Source organism: Electrophorus electricus, chromosome 19, assembly GCF_041902795.1.
Source record: "Electrophorus electricus isolate QZ-2024a chromosome 19, ASM4190279v1, whole genome shotgun sequence".
NCBI classification, from domain to species: domain Eukaryota; kingdom Metazoa; phylum Chordata; class Actinopteri; order Gymnotiformes; family Gymnotidae; genus Electrophorus; species Electrophorus electricus.
In genome coordinates this window covers 14245001-14255000 of record NC_137515.1, presented here as the reverse complement: position 1 = coordinate 14255000, position 10000 = coordinate 14245001, and the positions used below count along the sequence as shown (strand labels likewise).

General features: G+C 49.3%; 1 protein-coding gene across 6 annotated transcripts in view; it reads right to left on the bottom strand.

Moving 5' to 3' along the window:
- The window catches only part of cadm2a (cell adhesion molecule 2a), a 216308-nt gene that overhangs the window by 108880 nt on the left and 97428 nt on the right, over nt 1-10000 (bottom strand). The window contains exon 1 of one of the 6 annotated variants that reach the window (XM_081702518.1): nt 4327-4346. The exons of the other annotated variants lie outside the window; for them this stretch is intronic. The gene's annotated coding sequence lies outside the window, so the exon portion shown is untranslated. Of the gene's footprint in view, nt 1-4326; nt 4347-10000 lie in introns of those variants that run through there. 6 annotated transcript variants of the gene reach the window in all.

The following is a 10000-nucleotide window of genomic DNA, read 5'->3' as shown; positions in this document are numbered from 1 at the left end:
GTCTGAACTCTCGCGATAAACCTCGGATGTTCGCGGCGGCAGGTCACAAGCTCCAGAAAGGAGCCAAGTGTTCTCAGCGAGGCGCCTGGGCTTCGGAGATGGTGAAACCATGCGTTCGAAGCACGCGCAGCAGCCTCGGCGGTTGGCTCCCTGCACTTGGGCTGCTGCCTTGAAAACCCCACATCCGGACGCCTCGCGTGCCCCGAGCGTCTCCGGCTCTGCACGGCCTTCTGCGGCAGGGACGGCGAGGCGAGAAAACGCAGCTCTGTGCCTTTGTTAGCTAATGGACGATCCCTGATTGAATGTGAGCGGAACAGCCAGAGAACAGGTACTATGCAGGAAAGCCACCTGCGTGTGCTCCAGGTCAGCTGCAAGGAGCCTTTATAATTGGCCCTGTTGAATAGAAGGCCTCATCAAGTTTACAAGCATTCAGTGGGGAACATTCAGCCTGTGCTTCCATAGAAACACCTCATCTGTTGCTATAGTTTTAGCTGTGCTAAGAGTCTGTACCTGTGAGTGGTGGGGTGTTGGGGAGCTAAATCTTTGCAGAATTATCCATGAATATAAAAGTAAATAACTATTAATAATTATTAAGTAAATAAGACAAATGAATGAACATACAAACAAATAAATACATCACAGAAATAGATGGATATTCAGAAACTTTCAGTGACTGAAAATACAATTATTTCATTGATTTAATGAGTGGCGAAATGGATAGAAAAGTTCAGACATACTTTGGCGTAAAGACTCATTTCCTTTCAGTGTTTTTTTTCCCACCCCTAAAAGGCATATATTCAGTGATTCAAAGGAGAAAAGATGAATTCAAAAGTCAGAGACACTTCAGGAGCAAGACTTTCTTTGAATGCTTTTATTTCTCTAAAAGCCTCTATATGGTTGCATTCCTGCATGACCCTGAACATGGCAGTGCTTATGAGCCACAGACACAGAAAAGCCACAGATGCAGACAAGTCCCAGACACAGACGAACCACAGATGACCACAGATGAGCCACAGAGACAGACAAGTCCCAGACACAGATGAGCCACAGACAGCCACAGACACAGACGAGCCACAGAGACAGACAAGTCCCAGACACAGACGGGCCACAGACGACTACAGACACAGACGAGCCACAGAGACAGACGCAGTAAGATGTACAACATCAAAAGTAGAAATTCAAAGCTGTACACAGTCAAATATGCAATTACAAAAACGACTGCATAATTAAATCTATTTCGCTAACCAGTGATGAAGCAAGAGCTTCAAGCATGAAGCGTCCTACGACCACTGCATTGAGGCCGTGCGATTCGCCTCTCTGGCCTCCTGACGTCACATCTCAAAGGACGACAGCAAAATAAATAAGGATAAAAATGGAAATCAATACTTCATCATGAACTAATTAGGAAAGAACGAAGCCAGGGGACCTGAGGAGGGATGTGATAGGTCACACGCCCGATCGAGGAGAAAAGGGCATTCTTATTCACGTCCGCGCAAGTCTTCATCAGCACGCCTGCTTAACTCTCTTCCAGCCGGTGTGTGGAATACTCACTGGCTGTGGCGTAACGAGCTTGGATGAGCGGACGGAGACGGGGGGGGTTCCAGCTTAGAGCAAAGACAAAAAAAAGGAAAACGCGGATGACCAAAGAGATGACGGATCAAATTAGCAACGCTGACCTCTCGGAAGACAGAGACGCTGGGACAATCCATTCTCCGGGCACAATGACGTGACCGCTTCGGAGTCTGCAGAAGTCGAATTAAGCGGGCCTCCGCAGAGGCTCCGCCCACTGACGCCAGGCTCATTACACGGCTATTAAGATTCATTCAGAGACAGGAGTAATAGTGCAGGGATTAAGCTGCGCAGAGGGACTGCTGTGCACCACGTATAATCAAAGAAGCGACTCAAGCCATTAGTAATGGCAAGCTATAGACGCTTGACTCGCTTTCATCCTGCTTGGACGTGGCGGTCACGCAGGCCCCGCGTTCCGTGCATGCGCACTTTGAAGAGGACATCTACTGTGGAAGAGGGGAAAAAAAGACGCCTTCTGCAGGGCACTGAACGGCTGATTTTCAGCGCTAAGTGGCTAAACACGTGGTTAATAACAATAGGCTTTCACTGTTGGCAGGAAACTCAGTTCCAAACTGGGTGTGAACCACAACAAATGTCTGTAGTGCAGATATCAGTGTTTCAGTAAGACACCGGCGAGGAAAGAAGAGTTTATGTAAATTCATTAACACTCTCGTTCTCCTGAGTGCTGTGTGCTGGACTAGATCGGCAGTGGAAGGCTTCAAATCGATCCCCACGCGGAGTGTGCTAGATGGATCGGCCGTCTCGTCCCCGCAGAAACAGCCCCTGGTGTTCATGGGGAGACAGCGAGGCAGCTGAGCCAATAGTGCTGCAGCATCGTGTATGCTAGTCCAGGGATGCATGGGATAGCCGCACTGAGCAAATACATTAGTAATCATGAAAAAAGATATGACAAAGAACCTGGCTGAAGGATATTACAACACAGATTCAGCTGTGCAGCAAGTCCATGCAGAATTACAGGACTTCACGTTGTTCTCAGCACGTTATTAGTTTCTGTTTGCGGGAGACGAGCCAGAGACAAATAATTACTGTTCATGGTTGTGTTAGAGCTCAAGGCAACTCCCAGCCTTTGGTTTTAAGCCTTTCCTTCTCCTTCTGCACCTCAGAGCTCTCACCGCATGCGCTGTGTGGGGAGGACATCTAGCGTGATAGAGTGAACAGTCCCCGGAGCACCACGGACAGCCAAACGCCATCTTTCCCTCTCAGATCTGCCAACTAAGTAGGAGCAAGGCTGATCGCAGACGCCACATCAGGTGGCACTGGGCAGAGCTGCTTGAGGTGGCACAGGCCAGAGCCATAAGGGCCCTGTCTACCGTGGCCCGTGGCATCCTTATTCACTGATATCAGAGCGCTTTCTCCTGATCTTTCCTCATGGCAGGTCCGGACACGGCCTAGAAACGGTACCACCATGCTTCGGGCGGTACGGTGAAACACCTCCCACCACCGGCTGCAAACAGGACCAGCAAGCAGGAGCTGGTATTTTATTTTAACGCAGGCACGGACCAGGCGGATGAGGGTGAACGAGGGATCACTTCGCTGATTGGAGAGTGGGCGTTCAAGAAGGGCCACGGGGCTAACGACGACCCTGGGGTCATCCTCCCACTCAGGAGCCAGGGAGCTGGACTTTTTTTTACTAATTAGAGCAATGAGTCAGCGCGCGGCAGAGAAGCCGCGGTGCAGGGCCCTCCTGCCTGTCCGTGCTACTGCTCAACTCATTTGCTTAGCAAGGAAAACGGGGCAGTGGTTTGGCGAGGCCTCTGGACGAAACTCTGCCCAATTCAATTCATAAGGCGGCAACCCAAACAGATCAGGCTAGAACCGTTATGACCATGAGACCAAATATGGTGAACGCCCCGGGATGCAACAGGCTGATCTAATCTCGTGCTATAATCCTGCCAATCGCCGAGGCTGCCACTGTGTTTGACCTCTCTAGAGGTCAAGTTCCACATACGGTTCTTTAAACATTTCACACACCAGGATGCTTGAGTGAATACTAATGAACGTTCATGCCACACACATGTGCCGACATTTCATGCTCACATAAACTATAATATCTGCATAACGGAGAGTGAAAAGCGCAGCTTTCCCCCGAGGGAACCTGACAACGAAACCGCTCTCTCTCTCTCTCTCTCTCTCTCTCTCTCGCTCTCTCTCTCTCTCTCTCTCTCTCTCTGTCTCTCTCTCTCTCTCTCTCTCTGTCTCTCTCTCTCTCTCTCTCTGTCTCTCTCTCTCTCTGTCTCTCTCTCTCTCTCTCTGTCTCTCTGTCTCTCTCTCTCTCTCTCTCTGTCTCTCTCTCTGTCTCTCTCTGTCTCTCTCTCTCTCTCTCTCTCATGCTTTTTCTTGATCTCTTTTCTCCTCTTCTTCCCTGTTAACCGCAAGCTCACACTGGTCCATTTTAGCTTCCCATTGCCCCAGCTTACCGAAGGAGTGAGAGGGTGAGAGAAATAACTAATCTGCAGCTAAATATGAAAGAAAAATGAAGCAATTACAGGCTTGGGTGAGGGGCTTCCTCACAGCTTCCGCGTGGCATGAGTTGCACGCATCTCTGGGGAGGGTAATTCAGCCAGCTTATACTATTCTCCCTGGCTGTGTTCTGAATAGGGCATACATAATATCCAATTAGAGCGCACTGCACAGCAGACACTAATAAATCATATAGAGAAGGGAAGCGAAAGAGAGAGAGAGATGGGGATCTGCTCCAGAAAACAGTATTTCAACACACAGAAAAGAGTGACCAACCACGTAGGTGGCGTTTGTGTGAAGGTGATCCTTTTGACAGGGGTGCGACTGCGCACACAACCGCAACCAGCCTCACGATTCATGTCTTCACCAGCCAGTCACTTACCTGCAGAGACACGGGAAGACAGAAAACACGTTTGGTTCACATATACATACACAGGTTCATTAAACAGACATTATATATGTACATATATGTACACATGTATGTATAAGGGTACACTTAATCATCCCGGCACAACACCAAGTCAGTTAAACTGTATGGAGGTCAGTCTGTCCAGAAGCATAATAGAACGTAAATCTAATTTTCCTGCTTTGGAGCAAGAGGCAACAAGCAAGACCCCCCCCCCCCCCCCCCCCCACCAAGAGGGAATGGGTTTGCAGTCCATGGCTACAAACAGTATCCTTATCCTTCTTATCCTTCCAGGCTATCTCTTCTCTACGGTCCGGTGCTTCTGGGTTTTGCTAGTGCCACTATTGGTGGCGTGAGGCGGTACCCGCAGTCCCGTTCAGGTGGCACAAGTAGTCAGTCCAGCTCCTCCAGCATGGCACATCCATACGTACCGCTGCTAGGTTTGCTGGGTCTCCCAGCACAGTGTCAGGAGCGTGGGGGATATACCAGGGCATGGGCCAGCACACGAGGAGGACCGCAGGGGGCCGTAGAAGCGGCGGGACCTGCTCCTTCATGTGAGGAGGAACAGGAGGAGCACCGCCAGGACCTTTCACTGGGCGACTCCACGAGGAGACTTTGTTTACAGTATATCAGTAAACAATCTTTTCTACAAGATCCAATGTGTGATTTTTTTTTTTTTTTTAGTATACATACGTACAAATATACAGTTTTGGTATAGTATATTGCAGCAGCACGTACTAAAACTCAAAATGTTGACAAAGAAATAGAACACATTTTATTTTATTCAGCATATAACTCTAGAGAACCCCTCGCTATATTTTAGCATATGAAATTACACAATAATGTCAAAGTGCAAAGGGATCACTAGCACTGCTTTGGTAGTGTTCTGAGGCCTTGGCGGTGGAGCCCAGTGTATCCCGCTGTGTAAGGCAGCTATTCTGCGCCGCGCCTGTTTCATGTTGGTGGCTTGCTTTAGTGCTTTTGTGTTATTCATTATTGTATTGTCTCAGCAGATCAGGCAGAACACATTGGAAACCAAAGCATAAACCTGGGGGTATTTTTCAGAGCAGGAATCAATTTGTACCAAAGAGCAGGCGAACGCACACACACACACACACACACACACACACACACACACACACACAGAGTACAACTGGCCCAAAGATAGTCCTCTATGAATTGTTGCAAAGTGAAAAGTAAGCTTGCTGCCTTTTAGTGGTTTACAGAGTCTTGGCTGGGAGTGCATGCTGCCTTTGGCTTGATAGCAGCAGGTGCTGTGAGAGTAGCGTTAACACCAGCAGAAGGGCAAGTGCACTGTTAACTGAGCAGCAAAATCCTGTACCTTTTTTTATTTTTATAATTTTTTATCTTATGAAAGTGCTTAAAGGGCCTCAATTGGCATACAGGCAAAGATGTACAGCATAAACAGTGCATAGCATATAGATGATTCATTTGGGTTATTCATTGTTCATGACTTTTTGTTGGTCTCTAGTGTGTGTGTGTGTGTGTGTGTGTGTGTGTGTGTGTGTGTGTGTGTGTGTGTGTGTGTGTGTGTGTGTGTGTGTGTGTGTTTGCAGACTGACCGGTTGAGTCCTCTCCTCATTTTCTGTAGCCCATCATACTGTGGAACTTTGATTAATGCTGCCCAATTCTCTCCTGTTATCACAATTACCTTCTCTCATCAAAGTGATTACAGGGTAGAGTTCTCTTACCCCATCAGTGCCCATTAAACAACACGCGCACACACACACACACACACACACACACACGCGCGTGCGTGCACACACACATGCGCACACACACACAGTTACTGCCACCATGACAGCTCCGTGGCCCAAGCTAGCGGGGACACTTCCCGGGAGCTTTTGGGTAAAAGCCTGCCGGATCCCCTCGGCCGGGCTGAGCCTTGCCGGAGCCCTAATGCCTCCTGCTTCACTATGGAATGGCGCATTAAAGGTGCATGAGGCTGTCAGCCGTGCACATCAGGCTGCGGCACGCCAGCCGGCAGGAAGCCCCGGGAAGGGCAGTGCATGTACACAATGCATTTTTAATGGTTCCCGGGTTCTCCGCCCTGCGCGAGTGCACCGGCAGCGGAGAGCGGCAGGCTCCGGGTGGCCCATCGGTCTGCCACCCATGCCGATGCCACCTCGCCCACGCCGAGAACAATTACTCCCACTGTAAAAGATAGCCGCCAGCGTGACTTCCCTCTGACGTGTGCACTTTTCCGCGCTGTTCGTTTCTGGCCTGGATATGCACCACTGTGGTGATCCCGGCGCTCACAAAGGGCCCCGATATATTCAGTGGCGGCACCCTGAGCGCTTGCGTCGGAAAGCAGTGGCTCGGGCGGGAGAGAGGGAAGCGGTCGACATGTCAGATCCGTCGGAGTAATGCCTGACACGTACATCGCTAGAAGCTGCGAGGGTTTGGGTGTTAAAGCTTGCAGTTACAGCAGCTTCCAAAAGAACTTTAATAATATCCAAAACCGTTAGGCCACTGGTATACACACAAGTATGTACTGAAGTATGCACTGATGTGTGTACTGAAGTATGCACTGAAGTATGCACATGCAATGAAGTATGTACTGAAGTATGCACTGAAGTATGCACTGAAGTATGCACATGCACTGAAGTATGTACTGATGTATGTATGTATGTATTCACATGCACTGAAGTATGCACATGCACTGAAGTATGTACTGAAGTATGCACTGAAGTATGCACTGAAGTATGCACATGCACTGAAGTATGCACATGCACTGAAGTATGCACTGAAGTATGCACTGAAGTATGCACTGAAGTATTCACATGCACTGAAGTATGCACTGAAGTATGTTCTAAAGTATGCCCTTAACTTGGAGCTGGTGGTTTGTCAGCACTCAGGGCTCATGCTATTTCGCGCTGCTCCCCTGGCACCGGTATGAGCGGCTGGAAAATATTTCTCAACAGAATTCTCACTGCAAAACAATGGCAGCAGCGAACAGAGCATCTAGATCCGGATCCGGATGAGGTTCACCCCAAGCAACGCAGGTGGGGAGCCCGTGAAAAGGCTGCACTGGGTAGAAGGTCTAGGGGGGCAGAGGGGAGTTGGCACCTCATGTATGGGGGAGGCTCCCCACACACCCACACTGAAAAACCTCGTCTGCTTCTCTGCTCTATTTAAAGGGCAACGCCACTTTTTGGCAAATAAGAACATGTTTCGCTTGTTTGTCATGCCATCTATGCCAAAAGAGAGGTTTTTCTGAGGCCTTATGAGAGTTTTACTAAAGTAGACCTTCTTTGTACTGTGGCCAACACGTGTTTACTGATTCCCAACAAGCAAGAAATACACGGCACCCCATAAACAACAACACCGACGTTGTGCATTTACAGTGCAGAATGTCAGCGTTATATCTGGGTTTTAACATTATTTATGCATATATTCTAGGGAACTTATGCTGTTTATTTATGAATGTACGTATTCATGCATGCGCGCACGACGCAGGTGCCCGTGGCGCCCGGGTATAATGGACGGCTCCGCCGCGGCTTGTGCGTGTGCAGCAGCAGAGGTGGCTTCATGTTATTGCCGTCCGGCGTGTGAGTCACGGCTCCGAGGTTTCCCCTCGCAGGGCCGAGAACGCGGCGGCTCGGGCACAAAGCAATCAGCGAGGCCTCTGAGGAGAGAGAGCGAAAGGTGGAGCAATTACTGTAGGTGGCGGGGGGCTCCGATTGGCCAATTCATCACTGTTTGTCAGCAAACGCGAGAGAGGCGAGGAGCGGGAAGCATTGGTGGAACCCTTCTCGCGCTCTCATCAGAGCTGCCTGCCCCTTCCGTGTTCCGCCCTTCTGGATGTTTTGGGAGAGGTTACCAGAGCCGCGCTCTGATTGGCGGAGACAGATAATTAAGCTGTCACCCCGGTCCCTCGCTGCCGTGTGCTGTGAGAGTGACACGGCAGGACCTCTTTACTGCCTCCTCGCACAGTCGATGTGGCCTTTTCAGACTCGGTCTTTCTCGCTCTCGCGCCCCCTTTTGTGAGCCTCTTTCTTTGCCTCTTGTCCTTTGTCTCTCGCTCCCTCTCTCTCTCCCTCTCTCTCTCTCTTTGTCTCTCAGCTACATCCCTTCGCGACCTTTCTCTCCCCTTCATGGGGCTATGACTGCATCTATTAGGCTGCTCTTAGTGTCAGGCCCGCTTCCCATCCTCTCGCAGAGGGGGACAGGAACGCTCGCGTGGATGAGGGCGGCGCTCACAGCTACGTCCTCGCGGCGTAATCTCTGACCTCTGCGATTTTACAGCAGGCTGAACTGTGCAGGAAACAGTTGGATCAGGAAAGTGACACTGAAAAAAGACAGACAGCCAGGTGTATTTGCCTGTCACCTCGCAAGTGAACTTCTTCAAGCAGCTGTATATATTTGCAGAGGGAATCAGCATATAAGTCTTTTGCGTAGGTTAGGCCGTATAGTGACGGAAGGTGTGGCAGGCCGGTGTGAAACTCCCCTTTGTTATGGTGCCATAAACTAGCCTGTTGGGGGTCACACAAGCAGCAGTAGGTCACATGGGCTTGTGCAAGTCAAATGGGTTCACATGGGATCATATGGGAACACATTGAAACGTAAACCTGTCTAAGTGCATATATGAGGCACTTTTTGAAGAGGTTAAGATGGTAATATTTATCACTTCAATACAAACAATATACTAAAAGCATATAGATAGATATATAGATAGATAGATAGATAGATAGATAGATAGATAGATAGATAGATAGATAGATAGATAGATAGATAGATAGATAGATAGATAGATAGATAGATAGATAGATAGATAGATAGATAGATAGATAGATAGATAGATAGATAGATAGATAGATACAGGCCATTGTAAGTATAGCCGAGATGGAGCTCCAGCTGACAGTGCTAGAGGTGAAGTGCTCGTCTGCGCTGAAATCCCAGCAGTGGCTGAGAAACTGGCTGCAGCGAAATAACCACCTTCTGCCTGAAGTAGCTCAGGGGCCGTAATCTGTGAGTCGGAGGAGCCCGCGCGCTTGTGTGCGCGTCCGCACCGACTGCCTCTGAAGGGCAGGCAGCCAAACACTGCCTCCTCACCCCTCTGCTGCCATAACGCGTTCTTGTTACTAGTTTCAGGGAGTTGTCTTGGCTGATGTCAAAAGGGAAGTGACTGGGTAACAGTGCTCTAGGCCTTAAGATGTGGACTGAGAATTGTAAAGCTTGGAAACGCACACAACAGATGCGGTGCCTTGCTGACTTTGGTCTCCTGCTAAATCTGGATTATGTGACCTCCTTGACCTCTTTAACCTCAGTGACCTAAGTCTAAAGTCACGGGAGAGGTCTCTGAGGGGGGTCTTTGTATCTGAAGGGTGTCAGACCCCTTATATACTCTTCAGGAACAGACTGCTTCTGACTCAGTGTCTTCTGAGCGTTCTTTCACAGGACTGATAGAAGTAGCAAGTAGACACTGCACAAACATGCAGGGAGGCTGCTGTTGTCAAACAGTGGAGAGAGTAAGCGTAGCGTGAACAGACACACAGTGGAGTGAGCAGGGTTAATGGAGGA